At 30.5% G+C, this 14,799-nt stretch overlaps 1 pseudogene across 1 annotated transcript in view; it reads right to left on the reverse strand.

Annotated features, from left to right (window-relative positions):
* LOC143255181 (kinesin light chain-like) overlaps positions 1–14,799 on the reverse strand; it is a 45,861-nt pseudogene that overhangs the window by 9,323 nt on the left and 21,739 nt on the right. Inside the window, exons 7-11 of the transcript XR_013030462.1 lie at positions 12,739–12,840; positions 10,126–10,297; positions 7,877–7,976; positions 4,617–4,734; positions 1,038–1,146 (exon numbers count right to left, since the gene is read on the reverse strand). The product of XR_013030462.1 is annotated as a kinesin light chain-like (transcript). The remainder of the gene's footprint in view (positions 1–1,037; positions 1,147–4,616; positions 4,735–7,876; positions 7,977–10,125; positions 10,298–12,738; positions 12,841–14,799) is intronic.

The following is a 14,799-nucleotide window of genomic DNA, read 5'->3' on the forward strand; positions in this document are numbered from 1 at the left end:
GTGAATCTGTTTAGCCCTCACTAAACTCTATATTGGGTTATCCAACAGAATTTTTTGTGCAATGCTATGTTTGAAAAACAACTTTTAACTGTGGAAAGAACAATACATTAAGTTCATTCTGCTTTACACAATTGTATTCTTCTGTAACCTGGATTTGAACAGACTGGTCACCAAGAACTTATATCCAACCACACTCATTTTCTTGCATGAAACCGTTTTCCAGAAGGGAACAATGACATTGCCATCCTAGTTTTAACCCTTAAATAGTGGAAATGTTGTAGGTAGCAGAATCAATTGATGATGGCCACCATTTAAGGGTTAAATTGCATGTATCTATGTCTACTTAATGGAGCAAAGCACACATTCCAGGGGTGTAGTCAGAACATACAAACACAGTGATCACTGCCACTTCTCAAAACAATAAAAACTGCACCCACTGATAGATAAATCATGTTGGTTTTTGATGAAGGGCAAAAATACTCTTCACATATTCTGAAAAGATGTTGAAAATATTCAAATCTGGTCACAAGCACCTGGTGTGGCTGTTGAGAATAGAGCATTTAAGAATGAAATCATTCTCATTCATAAATGATATTAAAACATAGATTCCATAATTTAATCAATAAGGATGTAATCAGTATCCTAGAGAGAAACAAAATCCTTTAGGTTTTCTGCAAAAGTATGTGTTGAACAAAGCAAACAATACTGTCATTCAAAACACAAGCTGATTTTGCTGCTAGGGAAGGCATTTCTGAACATATAAAACAACCCAACATACTTGAACAGACCGTAAAATTCAAAGATTTACTGCAAAAACAGACCAGGGTAGAAAACATACTCAAGCAGATATGGCTTCACTTCTTACAGTTGTGAGATAAATGTCTGAGGTAATTAATTTTTCTAAATACTGCATAAAATATAGTTACATTTGTTCCCTTTGAACATTTTAATATACAACTGTGTGTTTCTTTTATTCTAAATTCTTAAAATTTCAGTAATATAAAACCAACAATAAAAGTTCATAATATAAGAATGACCTCCTTTCTAGCTCGTAATGCACAATCTTCAAGTGTTTCAGCTGCTTCATATTTTCCTTGCCGTCTGTACAGTGCTCCCAGGTTTTTCAAGGTAGTGGCTACCGTTGGACTGAGAGTAGGAATTACAAAATTAAATAATGACAAAATATATTAATAATTCAAATTTTATATTAAAAAAATGAAGCAGGAAAAAAGTACTAAATATTTTTCTGGCAAAAATAAAAGGTTAATCTAATTGTATAGATATCTACACAAGTCCTCTTCAGCTTCACTAAAAACACAATTCTTATATGCTCTATATACAAAAGTATTTACATTCATAGCATGTTACAAAACAATTTATTACTAGTTTACTTCAAAAAATTCAAAATTCATCATATGTTCTTCGGAAATCATTATAATATTGTGCATAACATATAAATTCACGTTTATAAAAGAATTTTTACTTTAACAGCCAAGTGCAAATTATTTTTCTAACACTGAAAACCCAACACTGTTTTCTTCTCCACATCTTTTGATATTAACATTAGCACTAAACACATATAGCATTCAGAAAAACAGATAACATCATAATAAGAAATTAGAATGTTTGACATAACATGAACAAAAGGTTACATTAATGTTTTTAAACCAGCTGCTTTCAAAGATTCATTAACGCTCTCACCACAGGAAACTTTTACTGAGCATATCATGAAGTTTCTAGTGAGTTGCATTCAAAACTTAATAAAACTATTTTTTTTATGTTATACCAATTAGTATAGCAAACTCATAGCTAATAATCCATACTTTAAGAGTATACAAGTTTTAAGTTCTTTCATAAGTTAATTAAATCATGAATTTACCCTAATGAGAAGTTCATGGGTAATATAAATCAATGGCTTAATGTCAGCCCCAAACTCTCCAAATAATTTACAACTTATAATGATATGAATAATACTTAGACATGGTTCCAAAGTGCAATAAAACAATAAAATTTAAGTAAACAGTCATACCTCATTAACATTACATAATTTGCATTGATGCAATGCACATACACTTGTATTACTGTATCTGATAATATAAAAATATAAAACTGATCTTCAGTCTTTCTTGTCTTGGCTGTGTTTTAGTGGAATGGTATTTTGTAATATACAGTAACATTTAAATTATTAAACATTATATATATGTATATATAGGTTATTAATATTTAAAAATAAGTTATGAAACATTTTTTTCTTAAAATGTAGAACAATAAACAAAAAGTATAGCAAAGAATTATCTCATCCAATAGATATTGCTGATGGACATAAGCTACTAAGCTTTTTAAAATTTTGCACATGGAGCATACCAAACAATTTTTTTAGGTTTTATATATACAATTGAATAACCAAAATATAAATAACTATGCTGATACCATAGAATTCCACTACAATTTTATTAAGCTTAGTAACTAAGTTGTATTTAGTTTAAAAAAAATATGAAACTTTGGGCAGAGTAAAGCACAACCTATTTTCTTGAAATCATGGTCTGAAAGAAGCTGGTAACCTTTTCACACATTAAAATGGCTGAGAAAACCATCACATGGACATCGTAAGGTGTCAGTTGGTTATTCATGTCATATATTGAAATAAGTGCAAATAAGGAACCATTTCCAAAAACTAAAAGAGATGAATAGAGTCACTGCGTTTGATTCAGTACACAAGCTATCTCTCAGGAATGTAAAAATATATAAGGTTCTTATTTTATATTCTGGCTGGTCAATATTGGTAATTTGAGTTTCTAATTTGTACAAAACTATAGACTTAGTATTTTGAAATAAGAAATGTCTCATTTTAAATAGTGCTGCATTGAATATACCAGATGTGTCATTTTAATATTTACTTTTAAGTTAAGAAATTAATTGATATATGATATTAAAGTTTAAATTATACTCTACAATTTTATTCCAAACTTATTGACATACATTCATAAAATAGTAGTTCAATAAAATGTTTAATGCAAGCCAATAAATACAATGACATGGACATTTACCCACAACCTATAATGAAAGGGTTAAATGAGAACAAAGTGATTACATGGTTGGTTGGTTCGAATGAACCTACGTAGAGAGTGTTAATGTTAATAATAAAGTAGAAAAAAAAATTTTTTTTGAAGTAAAAAAAAAATTTTCTTAAAGATAGAATGAATTTTCCAGGGATACTCTGAAAATAGTTAAGCAAGAAAAGAAATATACTTTACAGCCTGCTTTTAATAACTTAGAGCTAAAATAAATTGATATAACACTATTTTCTAGTTTGCTCAGTCAAATATGAAACAGATGATGTGTGTCTCATTTTTACGAGTTTATATACAACAAAAATAAGAAATTTCTTACACTTCTTGCTGCTAAGCTAATGTAGTGACTTTAGTTTTTTAGAATTTCTGATATAATATTTACAACATTTATTTGGTTCACACCTTTCACTCCACACTTGACTTTATCCACTCCCCCCATATCTAAATCATGTAATGATTCATAAACTAGGATCTTCATAGAACAATCTGAGAGGGGGTTTTATCATAAACACAAATATTCTCTTTACAATTTAACTGACACCAGACAAAGCAATGATAAGTTTATTTATTGCAGTAAGTGCACAATATTGTTTATGCTTGAAATGTTTTTTGAAAGTAAGGTATCGCTAAGTGGCTATTATTTTCAATTTACACTTAGTTAATAGAAAAGAGCCTTCACAAAAAATACCTAGTCTTTGGGGATTTTCAAACTAAAATATTTTGAAATTCCTGAATTAGTGGATTGAGTCCTTAATTATTTTTCTCTCAGATTTAGAGATTTGCTGACATTGACCACCAGATACAATTTAGTGGTTAAATTCCAGGGATTTTCATAATTCAAGTATGATCTTTTTATATTCATTAACAGATTTAATACTATTAATGTATACTTTGATGGCAAATTGATATAAAGCTATTTGTAACTTTTCTTCTGCAGCCTTACAAGCATCGCTATTAGCCATTTGTCAAACACAAACAAAAGAACCATACTGATTTTTAGTAGCTTTCTTTACTAATATATAATTATTTTTAGACAAAATTCACATTTTTCTTTATAAATATTTAGAGAACAAGTTAATATTTTAGGTTACCTTTAATTCTAAGAATTAATCTCCAAAAAATGAATTGTAAAGTATACATTTATTAAAAACAAGAAGATAAATTTAGACATTGTGCTTACATTTGATATAATTTATATTTCTATCATTTGAAAGGATATTTACCTTTATATTTTAATACCAGACATTTCACTAAATAACTAAATTTAAGCAAAGAGCTATAAGAATGCTGTGCTCACCACCCAAGTACTGAATGCAGTTTTTACCATTACAAGTCTACATACTTACCACTTTTGCCACTGGCTGGCTTACTATGTGACAAACCAAAAAATGGTTAAAAAAGCACATTAAAATATCTACTCAGTATTTTTATTGTATGTTGACCTAGTAAAAGCTTTTTGAGATTGTAAAATAAACAAACAATTCTACCTTATCAGTCAGTTTTCAAGATTTGAATGCATATTGAACACTCATTGTATTTACATACCCATCCACTTTTGCAGCCTTATGCCAACCTCCAACTTCACCATACAGAGCATTGTCCTTTTCTTTGTTCTTGTTTTCCTCTCGTTCTTCAGCAACCTGCCAGATAGGTTTGTTGTCTCCTAAAGCAACAAAGTTTCTTATTGTTTCAACATGTTTCTTAAAGTGAATACAAATTTTACCATTTACACAAGTTAAACAAGAGCAACAAGATTTGTTATCCAACTTTCGGATTTTAATATTGCTCACAGTGATAATATATTAGTTATATTTAAATTCCATTTAAAGATTTCTCAAATTCATCACTCCAACACCATAATATCTACTGCACTAGAACTCTAAAACTGTATTAGCTTAAACAATGAATAAGAAAAACAAATCACTTCTATAATAAACAGAACTAGAAAAATTCAATTATATTATACTGTTGTTGGTTACTTTTTTAGCTAAAAATTGAAAATTAAAATGTCATTTTTGTTTAGTCGTCTACAGTAAAAAATACATGAAATATGTAATCAAAAATTAAGAAGAAAAAAATGTACAAATTTCAATGTTATCCCCCTTACAATGACCTAGTAAAAGTGTGCATGTAATGCCCTTTTTCTTTTTTTGTTATGCATTCAAAATTTAAAAATGGTGATAAGTTATTACATAGGAATAAAACTTGGCATCTAGATGTAATTACGTGTGTGTGTTTTCTTATGGCAAAGCCACACCAGGCTTTCTGCTAAGCCCACCAAGGGAAATCAAACCCCCGATATTAGCATTGTAAAACCATAGACTTACTGTTGTACCAGCAGGGGGCTAGATGTAATTAATAAAACAAATTTTAATATTACACAATTTTTGTTGTCCTTAATTTCATAACAAAATATTTTTAAAAGTCTCTCAAACTCCCTTGGTATGAAAATTGTGATATTTGTTCTCTAGGTCTTCCTCCTCCTCTGATGTATTTATTAACACTTTGAGAACTACAAACCTGAATGCATATTACTCATTATAATATAGTTACAACTCAGACACAGCACATTTTTTATAACCTTCAATCTGATTTGTTTATGGAGTCATAAGTTAGAAAATCAGACTTATTATGCCCACTTGTCACATCCTCTCTATCACAAAGTGCTAGGTAAATGCTTACAGAGGTAGGGTAGAGAAAATAACAGATAAATTATAAAATTCTCCTGAAAAAAGCAACTCATATTTATTTAGGAAGTTTTAGAGATTAGATAAATTAAACTTAAGAACTTTCAGATAAAGAAAAGTATTCTTAATCTTAATATGAAAAATCACTTTGCACTCAAAGTAATTAACAGTCTGCATCCATATATTTAATTTTTAGCAAAAATACTTGAATTTTTTGTGCACAAAAGTTTTTTAATGTTTATTAAGCATTTGCAAAATTTTTAAAGATACACAAAATATATTAAAAGATATAATTTGAAAACTCTAATGGTCAGTTTGGTGTTACGAATTTGGTCACTTTAAATGAACTCACAACACAGGCCTTGATAAATTCCAGGAACCAGGTCATCATGGTGACTAAAAATTTCATTGTGACACTTGGTATTTTATTTGTGAGTAAAACTGTGCTAAATATAACTTGAACCTACAACATTACTGAACTCTTGGAAGTACAATACTATTTTCAGATTCTTTGAGTTCTAAATAAAACTGTTTCTAGAATTTTAATGGTGGTTTCAACACTTCTCAAGTTTTTTTTAAGGAATAAAATGAGTTGTTGCACAACATGTCACTAATTTTGCACCATTTTGTATTTCTTCTTTCTATAAAATTCAACAATCAGTTCATGTGTTTAGACTCAAACAAGTCTACATGCTTACCACTTTGCCACTGGTTGGTTTACTACGTGACAAACCAAAAGATGGTTAAAAAAGTACATTAAAATATCTACTCAGTATTTTTATTGTATGTTGACCTAATAAAAGCTTTCTGAGATTGTAAAATAAACAAACAATTCTACCTTATCAGTCAGTTTTCAAGATTTGAATGTATATTGAACACTCATTGTATTTACATACCCAATACTAACAAGTGGTTATTGACATCATGTAATCATTAGCATGCACTCAATGCTGTAAAAGTAAATAAACAGATACCAATACCTCAATTATCTCCAATGGTATAGGAAAAACAAAAAAATCACAGATCACAGAACAAGACAATTGAGACACTAGTTAGCCCATTGTTTAATCTAAATAACATTTTTCAACATATTTATGTTCCCCATTTTTAAATTATAACTTTTTTACTGCTATTAAATCACATTATCAAGAACAATCATTAAAGTCATCCCAATCATGACTGAAAGAGCAAAGTGTTGTTCGGTCATGCTAAATTTCTTCAAATTTTGTGAATTATACAAATCCAATTTCACCTTTTCTCCTGTAATTCTTCCTCATTTGGTTGCCTGTTCCTATTTTAGAAGAATTTAATTGTTAACTTAAGCATAAACAGGTCCTAAATATTGGCACTTTTTCTGCTATAGACACAGAAGAACAACCACATCCTTTAATGTCTATGAATAAACAATCAAACATCAGTGCAAATCTATGCTTCAGATATATTATATAAAAGCCTTTGTTAAAACAGACCGAAGATATCACTAATTTGTAGGGAAAAAGACAATGCATAATCTGGCAACACCTCAACACATCCTGAACATGAATTTGTGGTGAAAGGATGCCTGCTGTGCAGCATTGAACAGCAGAACACAAATGAAGTTGAGTAAAATCTTTGAAACCTTAATGTGTATTTTTGTACATCTTTGTATACTAATCGCTAATGAAATAAAGTTAACCAATCTACAAACATTTTGTATTGCTGTCTTAACAACTAAAAATAAAAGAAGCAAGGCTAGGTTTGAACTGATCGACTTAAGATTTGACAATGCCACGTCCTGCACATGAAAACCCTGGATATCATGTAACATCTGAGCTTCTGCAACCAAATTTAATCTCTGAGAGATAATTTCTTCAAAACATGTAAATAACTGTCTAGAATTGTAATAGCACAATTATTTTGACAAAATTGCGGAAAAAAAAAAACTGCAGATGATCGCGGCCCTAGAGTAGCCCAGCCCCCATTTCCTGGTTCAAACAGTAGTGAAGTTAGGTTAAGCACACCTAGCTCCTATATCTGAAGATAATTGACAAGGCCTGTCACAGTGAGGGGGTTAATTTGTTTTTATGGCTTCATGCTTTTCTCTTTTACATTATACATATCAATCACTTATTGACCAACCGTTAATACTGCCAAACTCCCTTTCATGTGCTCTTGTCAAAACTTGCTTGTAAAGTATTTCTGCTTCTTTATATTTTCCTTGTTTTAAGAAAGCTGAGGCCTGAAAAAAGCAAGAGTTCAAAATTAATTAATTAATTGAATACAAATATTATGTCCTATTTTTGCATTTATATTATGCTTGGTTAGCATTATGGGAAAAATTGTATAATTAGTAAGTTGTAATACATCATTATTATTCACTACAGTGACTAAATATGTCTAAAGGTTTATCTATCAATCTACCATTACTTACAAAGCTGATTCTGAGCAGTCATCCACATTCACTTGAAACATTATTCAAATGTTATTGAGACTTGAGCTTTTAACTTTATAACTAAAGTGTTTAAATCAAGTACTTTTTTTTGCATTGCACAAACTAAGGAGCTGAAAATTCTTTAAAGAACTATTAATTGCAAAACTAAATAAGCTAAAGATTTCTATTTTGATAGTATAAAAGCAAGCAACACATTTGTTGAGGTTCAGTTTGTTTCAGTTATGCACACAGTTTTAGTTAAGATACATAATGATTATCCATGCTTTACTCATCATGGGTACTGAAATCTAGTTCCTAAGATGTAAGCATGCCGATGTACTGCTGAGTCCATGGGGTCGCACACATGCAGTTAAAAAATGCAAAACAGAAATGATACAGATAAAACACATTGTGTAGGACTGTAAGTGGATGAATTTAAAACACTACCACAAGACATTATGACATTAAAAATGAAAATATATATGGTGAAGATCACACACTTTCTATAGTTCATAGGTGGAAGGATTAAAGTAGGATAGTACCCAATTTTTATACATTAAAAGTGCAAAACAAACAAGACTAAGATTAGATTTTAGGGCAACTCGTATATCAATGATTAAAAGCATCAGGTCATCCTTAAGTAATGCCCAATTTTAGGTTCAGAAAAAGAGAAATGATTTCAAATGCTTTCAATGTTATGTAATCAATAATGTATGTTTCATTATTATTAATTACTTCTTGCTAATGATTCACAAGCTTCTTAATACCACTTCAATAAAATTCTTGGGATTTGAGGACAAGAATGTAGAGAGGGTGGTTTTGACATTTTCATATGTTCCAAGCTCTTCTCTATCAAGATAGTTCTGCAAACTTTAGAATAGATGATGATCAGATTTGTCAAGGTCTGGAGAATAAAAAGGATGTGGAAGTTCTTCCTAATCTAGCTCTTCAATCTTTGCAGATGTGATCCTTGCTGTATGGGGCTGTGCATTATCCTGGTGTAACACAACACCTTTACGGCTGATCAAACCAGGCCTCTTTTCTTTCAATGCAACATTCAAGCACTCTAACTGTTGACAACAGAAATCTGATATAATTGTTACATTGAGTGGCAGCAACTTAAAGTGTATCACATCAACAATATCCCACTAAATGCGTACAAGGACTTTCATATGGTGGAGGTCCAATTTGGGCTGTACTTTAGCTAATTTACCTGCACTGAGTCATTGCCTGCAGCACTTAACATTTTCATAAAATATCCATTTTTTTTTATCTCCAGTCACTCTCCTGTTCAAAAATGGTGAGTTACATTCATGAGAGTGCAAATGTCCACTCTTGCTCTAAGGTTGGCTTCTGTCAAATCATGGAAGACCCATTTTCCAGGTTTTGACACTTTTCCAAGCTGTTGCAGATAATGGTGAAATGTTAAATGGGTTCAATTAAGTTTCTGTGCTAGTTCTTCAACTGTTGCAGCACAATCTTCATCAAGTGCAGCCAGTAGCAAGTCATCATTAAACTCAACAGGACAACCTGAACCTTAAGCTGTAATCACTTAATCCAAACTTCTGAAACCAGTTATAACATTTTCTTTCATTGAAAGGCTTTGCACCATAAACACCTTGAATGTTTTTTGAAAGTTCTGCTGCACTATTGCCTTTTTGAAACTCGTAAAGCATTATATGCCTAAAGTGCTGGTCAGACAAATCCATCTTCATGTGTTTATTTAATTAATGATTTGAAAAAGTGGAGTTGGGTTAGTTTCTTTTACTTGTCTGAACATTTTTATACACATCTTACAACATATTTTAGTCATTAAAACCTTCTACAAAGACAAAAATGATGATGCACTTCCTGTATTAAATTTTCAGACATTACTTATGGGATGACCTGATAGATAGACTATAATTTACTTTACTAAAATAAGAAACAGCAGTATGAAGAACAAAACAAGACTTACAAGGTTATTTTTTGTTTGCTACATTGGGATCATCAGGACCAAGGGTATTTTCATATATATCAAGTGCTCTTTGATAATACTTTTCTACTTCTTCATATTTTCCTTGGTTTTGACAGAGTAAAGCTAAGTTGTTAAGTTGTTTGGCTACATCTGGGTGGTCTCTTCCTAAAACCTACACAAGAAGAATTCATAAGGTATGGTGAATTTGACTTTTCGTTATGCATCTTTCAAAAGGAAGGTAATATTAGAAGCTATAAAATTATAAGTTTGTTACTTGCATTAAGGCTTGGAAGCTAAATCAAGCATGCAAAACACATTTAAATTGAGCAATTTATAAAGAACAAGTGTCACATGATAAAGAAGTGGAGAATGGGAATCAATTTAAATACATTCTTTTAAAATTAAGAAATTAAAAGGTATATAATATTAATATTTGATTAATTAACTATGTTTTGATGACAACTTTATTGACATACACTGATAATAAAGTAGATTAATTACATTTTGAATGTAACACTGCAAAAACTTGACATCGACTTTTATCTGCCCATATTCAGACGGTTAAAACCTTACAGAAATAAAACAATTTTTAAACACAACTTTTAACATGAAGACTATTGCAAGATTTCACAAAGAAATTCTATGTTAAATTCTGTTTTACGTTTTAAGTTTTAGTTAATTATATAGACACTTAGTCCAAAAACCTGGTAAGTTTCAAGTTAGATTCAAGGCTAGGTATGAGTCATGCAAAAGAGAGAAACAATTTATTAAAATCTTAACATTTATTTTATAAAGGATGACTTTTTCTCACAGATACCTAAAAAGAAAATAATTCATATTCTAATGATTTATAACAACACCTTCTGAAGACAATTTCATAATTTTTCTTATTTCTTTCTTCAAAGGCTCTTATCACACACTTAGTAAGGAAGAAAGATTAGGACAGTTATAGGATGTTGTTTCCTTCATGCAACTTGTTACTATTTGTTAATAGTTGCATTACTTAATTAAATACACGTTATTTAGCACAGTAGTATCATTACTATAAAAAATTAGACATCAAAAGTCATACATAACAAAACAAAAAAGGCTCTGGTTAGAACTATATTTCTTGCTTTTCATGCATATTGTTTATTTAATATTATAAAGGGAACTAAAATTTAAAAATTAGAAACTTAAGTTAGATATGGTTAGATTAGGTAAAAACAGCTTGCGTGTTACATACTTTTGATAGAAAATGTAAGCTGCATGTTCACTGAGTGATTTAAAACTTGTGTGGCAGAATGATTAGTTAGTGCAAAGGGTAATAATATTTACATGTAAACAGGTGTAAACTGTTAAGAGATTTCAGCTATTTAGAATGTACAATTGTAGTTATACTACTTTGTCATAGTTTATTTATTTTTATATAAGACAACATAATATTGCTGAAAAAAATTATGTATCACAGAACTAATATTAAGTAATAAAAACAACTATCAAAGCCATGTTACACTGCTATAAATATTTTTCATAAATGACAAAATATTATACCCAGAAAACTTTTCTCATCATAAAATAAATATGAATGGGTAACTTATCAACAATCTGTAATTAGTAACATTAAACTCATTACACCAGAAAATGTATTAAAATAAATGTAAATTCTTATAGAAGGTGAGATCAAGAATTTATTATATATTCCCTTTTAAAATTACAAAATTAAAACTTAATACTATGGCTTGATTTATAAGCTTTCTTTTGATGCCAGTTTCATTTGTATATATTGATGATATAGTTTAATTGAATTTTGAATGTAACTTTGTATAAGGTCATGACGTGCACTTTGACCAACTCATAAAAAGTTTGTCTTTTATCCAAAGTTGTTTTTACGTTTGCTACTTTTAAACAATGACTTCTTTGAAGTATTTTAAACAATGTCCTGATAACACAACAATTTTAAAAAATTTGCTAAATACTCTTGTAGTGTTACTAATTACCTAAGAAAATAGTATATTACCTAGAGATAGCAATCATGGGATATTGTATTTCAACAAGCATAAACACATCCTGAGACTTAAGGAAGACAATTCTGGAATTTTGGAGATTCTACTGTTATCCAGATTTCCTTCTCACAGTGACCATACTTATTAAAATTGCTGATATGTTTGAACCAATGTATTTTTTTTATCAAATTTCATCAAAAAATAGAAGCTACCTGTATTCAAAGCATAATTGCTTATACTCTGAATACTAAACAACCATTCTTACTAGGTGATTGTGACACAGTCAGATACATCAAGGGATTTCAACACAAACATTCATAAGGTAAAATAACAGCTTTAATAAGTATATTTGCAAAATCTTGAAAGTTTTACACATCTCTTGTTTCTGCATTATCATTTAAATTAGTTAAGAAATGCAGGTATTTAAATTATTTTTGATTAAGATGAAACAGAAAGTATGTAAATAAAATGCTTAGATTCTTGGCTGTGATACTGGGATTTTGGTCACTAAAATCTTGAAGTGCTAGGGTTCAGAAAATTCTTTGAGATTTCAACCTCAACTAATAATTTATTTGACATACAACACTGTTTTAATTATGCTACAATATCTTTAAAAGAAACATCTAACCTTTTCTCTAATGTCAAGGGCTCGTTTACAAAGAGGTTCTGCTTCTTTATACTTTCCTCGTTTCCCATACAAGACAGCCAAGTTGTTGAGTGTTGCAGCAACCTACAGCACAAAACAAGTACTGAAATAATAAGCTATACTGTGCAGTAATTCAACTGTACCCACAATCTTTGAACATAACATAATCAAATTCTGCATTTGGTAGAGAAAAAAAATAACTCATTTGAGATATTACACACTACTTTGCCACAGGTTATTTCTTTTCATGCAAGACAAAAGTTAACATTTTCCTTAAAATGAAAATGTATTTCTGATATGTATTTGCTTCCTGTTGCACAAGGCTATATCAATCTTCATTTGCCCTCTAAGTATTGCTAAAACATTTTCATTATCACCCCATCATCAATTCTCCTCCATTTCCTAACATACATATCAGGTGACTACTTCCCATCAATAGTATTGCACCATCTATGTATGCTATTCCCATTCAATCCTCCATTTTGACAATTTGCAAGCTCCAAAGGAAAACATTAAGGGTGATGAGAAACAGTGGAAAGTGTGTGAAACAAGGTACATGTTCAGTATAATAAAAATATTAACTTTTGATATAGTCTTCCTTCCATTCAAACAAAGCTAGAATCCCACTTGTAAAGGTGGAAGGGTAAGTGAAACAATGAAACCAAGCAGAAAGTGACCATCCTGAATGAATAAGAGTGCTTATATATGAAAACACACCTGGAGGAAATTAATTCAATACAAACAAAAAACTAAGTGCACACATGCAACATGTTCTAAGAGTTGCAATCCATAGTAAAATATAATTAGAATTAGCAATGTCTACTCACAACATTAACTAGACAGACAAGGTTCCATGACTCATCCTCGAGATTAAGAGAGTGAGGGTAACATAATGTTATACACTGTAACAAAATGTAATGGCTAGGGCTTGTGAATCATATATGTACTCATCAACTCTAACTGCAAGTAAGCAGAATGTCCTATGTTAAGCAACTGGAATTATGGAGAGAGAGTTAGCTTTTGGTCAAAACCAGACAAACTCCCAAAACAATAGGAAAAAGAAGTACAACAAACTGAACCTGGCATTATGAGGTTGTAGTGTTACCTCAACTTAACTGTAAGAAGAGGGTAATATCTGTAACTGGTATTATGAGCATAAATCATAAAAAACAACCACATATGCAGGAAAAGAGCATCCTGCATCTGGAACTATGAGAAAAACAAGAAACATTTGCTCAACCATAGGAGTAGCATATGTACATCCCATGACCAGCATTATAGTCCACTACCCCAGAGATTAAGAACTGGGAAGTGGTAAGGATTCTCTGTTCCAATTAAAGAAAAAAAAAAAGGGGGGGGGATACAGTGGAGAGTCCAGAGGAATGTCACAGAGAAAAAGCCATGGGTATCCATGATTTCCTATTTTGAAAAGCAGACTGACACTGATTTATGTAATCTAAAGATTGGCAGAAATGAGCATAAATTCCCTTCTGCTTTACTCAGAAAGTCCATGAATGACACACTATAAATGAGGGCAAATGATAATGAAAAATATATATATAGATACCAATTGGTTTGTCATTGTGGTCTTGTGGAAACACCCCATTTCTACAGTGAGAGCTATACTGCAATCAATAAATAGTGCATGTTTGAGATAAAGCATACCTGACCAAGTAACACCCTTCAAAGAGTGGGATTCTAATATCAGTGATTAAAATTTGTGTTACTGAAAATAATAACATAAAAATGAAAGGAAGTTATAAGTTTTACTCCCAGTCAAAGAAAAAAGAATGTGTGTGAAATCACCATGGAAGGGAGACAACATCCATTAATGGAAACTAGACCTAGTGAGCATTGAAGGTGCTGGGGAATAGTTCACATTTCAACCTAAATTATTTCTTCTAAAGGGTGGTGCTGACAAGCAGCCAAATAAAAAAATGATGTGATGAATTTGATGAGAAGAAATATTATTTAAGTAACATGACCTTCCATAGATAAATTTGAATACACCAGTCGAACAGGTTGACAAACACAACAAGTAAA

The sequence above is a fragment of the Tachypleus tridentatus genome, chromosome 1, assembly GCF_004210375.1.
Source record: "Tachypleus tridentatus isolate NWPU-2018 chromosome 1, ASM421037v1, whole genome shotgun sequence".
NCBI classification, from domain to species: Eukaryota; Metazoa; Arthropoda; class Merostomata; order Xiphosura; family Limulidae; genus Tachypleus; species Tachypleus tridentatus.